We start from the raw sequence: 3,957 nt of genomic DNA on the forward strand, positions 1-3,957 counted from the left end.
TTGGCTTGCAGAGACCAAATGAGTGACTGTGGTGCAGCATAATTACAGATGCCAGTATACAAAAGTAGTATGAAGGTATGTTAAGGATATCATGTCTCACACACCTATAGCAAACAACATGGATCTGAAGATTGGGATAAAAGAGGCCATTGCCACTGTAACTGTGGACATGTTGCAGCAAACATGGACTAAAATCAAATATCAGTTAGATGTGCTGAGAGCAGCTAATGGTGCTCAAGTAGAAGTCTACTGACATGTCAGTAAAAACTGTTTGAGTTTGGCTACAAGATGTTGAAAATTGCATGGTTGTATTTCCTTAGTTAGTTAATTATTAAATTTTAAAATAGGGAAATAATTTTTGACCACCCTATATATATGTTACTGTATCAGTATTCCAGGTGGAGACATGTATGTGCTTATGACAGAGAAAGAGTTAAAAGAATACATATGTCAGATTCATTGCAAAGAAATGACCTGAGATGTACAATCATTTTATATAATATTCTTCAGGAAGTGCAGTTGTGATAATCTTTGACCGTCCAGTTGATGTGTCTACTCTACAAGGTTGTTCTTCTCTCCTGTCTTCCTCTACCTTACAACAGCTGGGTGAAAATTCCCTCTGTCAGTGGGCAACCAAGACACAGCTTGTAGTTTTTGTCACTAAACAAATCATAAGTGAGTACCAGCTAGTTTATTAAATTTTAAAATTAGTGAAAAATGAATTTTGGTGCATCATCTTTTTTTGTATTTAATGGTAAGACTAGGGGACACAAATATAAATTTTGGCAAAATAGGGGTCATTTCAGCTAAGATAGTTTTATTTTTCTAATAGTGTGGCTGGCCTTTGAAATGTATTGTCTTTAAATTTGGTAGATGCAGTTATTTAAAGGAGTTCAAGGGAAGGCTTGATAAATATTTGAATGATAAGGGCTGGCTTTGTTTTTATTTTAGAGTTTAGTATAATTGATGGGATGGCCTAGATAGACCAACAGGTTCCTTGTTGTCCTTAAGTTGTGTGTGTGTGTGTATATATATATATATATATATATATAACTTTTAAATGTATATTGTGTCATCATGTTGATTATTAGCTCTGTTTGTAATGTTTTTCTGCATACTTTTTAAACAAACCACTTTACAAAAATTATGACAAGTATCTGATGTAAGTGTCTCAAAGTTCAGTATCTCTATTTTGTCTTCGCTCATGTTTTTATTCAGTGTAGTGTTTTACTTCAAACAATGCTTAATCAAGAATTTGTTGAGAGTCTTAATTGCAAAAAAATGGTTTCAACCACAAAGATTGTTCAGGGGAATAGCAAAAGTACTTAAATCTTACCAACTTCTGAAATGTAAATGTAAATATATTAATCTTCAAAAGTAACAAAAATGATTTACATTTGTGGAAAATTACTATTCATCATGAAGCAACATTTATTTATTTCATTTTCTAGATGAAGCCCTGTTAAATTCTGCAGTGTAACCATTATCTGCACTGCCAAAAATTACAAAATTTAACTGTATTTGTTCTTCAATTATCAGGCAACTCTATCACCATTACTCTACAATCTGGGATTATATCAGAAGATGATCAAACAGTTTCTGAGGCCTTGACTAGTAATCTGGTAATAATATAATATGAATTTTATTGTGCTTAATAAATCCTTTGCCATGAACTTGGTTTGTTTCAGGTAGAAGCAAAAATTTAATGACCAGTTAAAGACCAAGAAATTTGTTAGTATAAGTCAGTCTCTCTTATCACCCGAGAAATGTTCACTATGCTTAGATGTACACATCAAAATGTGTGGATAGATTTCAAGTCCATAAAGCCTATTAGAGAATTGGGACAGGCCTGGATTTAACATATTGTTATTGTTATTACTCTTTAGAAAACACCATTACCATGAATAAGATATGGCTTATACTTTATGAAATTATTGTTGTGTGTACAGTAAACCAGATCATTATATTTCAAGTAATCTTCAGGTTAATTGAGAGACAAGTTTCTGGGTTTGAATAGCCAATGAACTGTATTTTATCATGTAGAACTGTATAATAAATTTGAGCATGGTAATGCCATAGTGATAAATTTATCACCTTTAGGTCATGGTTTGATAATTATAAAATCAATAGGTTAAATCATTATTATGACAAATATATAGAAATATAGTTAAAGTAAATAAAGGTTATTTTGAACTGTCTAAGTATTTTGTTTAATTGGAAGTATTTAAAATGTGTTGGTGGTGTTGATTGTGACATGTAATCATGTAATGAACTAGCATATTATTAACTAATATTTGATTATCTTTTTAATGAATGCACTTATTTCCTAACTGGAATTTAGTTAGGGCTAATTTTCAATAAACTGTTAATTTCTGATTAGATTTCATCAATGACTGTGTATAATTTTGTCATGAAAAATGCTACTTTTTCATTATTTTATATAATTTGAACTATTTTATGTTATTGTATGACTGTTTAGAAATAAATCAACATGAACATAATAAAATGTTTACAGAATTTTCGAGCCATTAAAGCTCCATCTGGTGAAATGAACAAATTATGATCACAGGACCAAGTAGTATCCCCATATGTGGAAGCTTTGTGCTGACAGCTCACTTTTCATCTCCTAAAGGTGGTGCAACTGGGTATACATGGAAGATACATCGTTTTGACAAGCAGAATATTAACCAGAAGTTAGTGAATTCTGTCAAAGGTACACATAAAGTTTCGTGTATTAAAGCCCTGTTTCATTATGCTTCTGATCTCATAATTCTGTAGAACATTTTTGACAGAAGATTCAGTCTGTCAGAACATGATCAATCCTCCCACCAGAATTATAATGACCACTTATTTTCTACATTTTTTTAAGCTTTCCTTATATTCCTATATGGACATGAAGTCAGAAGGTACTGGAAGAACATGAAGAAAGCTTATGTTGGCTTGTCATAGGATAATGTTTTATTTATGGTCCAAATGAAAGATTAGTGAAGTTGCTTCAAACTAAGTAAAATTCCCAATGAAAGGGTAAACCAGTGTTGTCCCATTGAAGAAAAATCTGAGTATGGGAGTGTGCAAAAGAGATTTTTAAGTTCAATTTGATTTTCATTGTGTTAGGAAACTTCTAAATTCATGGTTTTGGTCAAAATCCTTGATTTTGAATCTAAAATTATTTTGAAAGTCACTGAAAGATATCAGTTATGAATATGAAACAATTTTGACTTGAAACTGGCCAACAATTTTCATAAACTAAAAATACTTCATCTAAGTCTGCACATTTTCATAAAATGATAAAATTCTTCAATAGTGACATAGAAAAGTATTTAATATCTTGTCTTATGTTTTAACTGTTGTTACATGTTTTGCCCTTGCTCTTAAATTGAGAAATAGTTATATTTTGTCCTTTAGTAGTTTAACTCCTTATCAGGTGATGCATTATGAGAGCTGTAGCACATGATATTTTTACATCCTTGTTTACTTGCAATGATATATGTCTATACTACTTTCCACTATTTGTTATGAATAAGAGTATACTGTATCTATTAAAATTTACTAAAGAATCTTAAATTAAAATAGCCAGCCATTTTTTAAAGGCTGAAGGAGTTTTTCAGTTGGGAAAAGTCTAGTAACAACTGTAAATTAGATATGTACACGTGTTTTAGGTTATCCAAATGTCTTTCAATCAACATTTTATGCAGCAATTTTCTACTTTGTCCATAAGAAAAGAAATTAATTGCCATGTGAAAACATTACGAGTAAGGTGTTCAAACAATATTAATTATAAGATCTCTATATCAGAAAGTTTTTCTCATTTCATTATCTTTACTAAATGATAGGCATATTATCTTATCTATACATATATATATATATATATATATATATATATATATATGACAAATGTGGTGTTGATAGACTATCATCTGTCTCTGTTAGTAAATCTGTGCATGCAGGACAAATACA

Source organism: Limulus polyphemus, unplaced genomic scaffold, assembly GCF_000517525.1.
Source record: "Limulus polyphemus unplaced genomic scaffold, Limulus_polyphemus-2.1.2 Scaffold3906, whole genome shotgun sequence".
NCBI classification, from domain to species: Eukaryota; Metazoa; Arthropoda; class Merostomata; order Xiphosura; family Limulidae; genus Limulus; species Limulus polyphemus.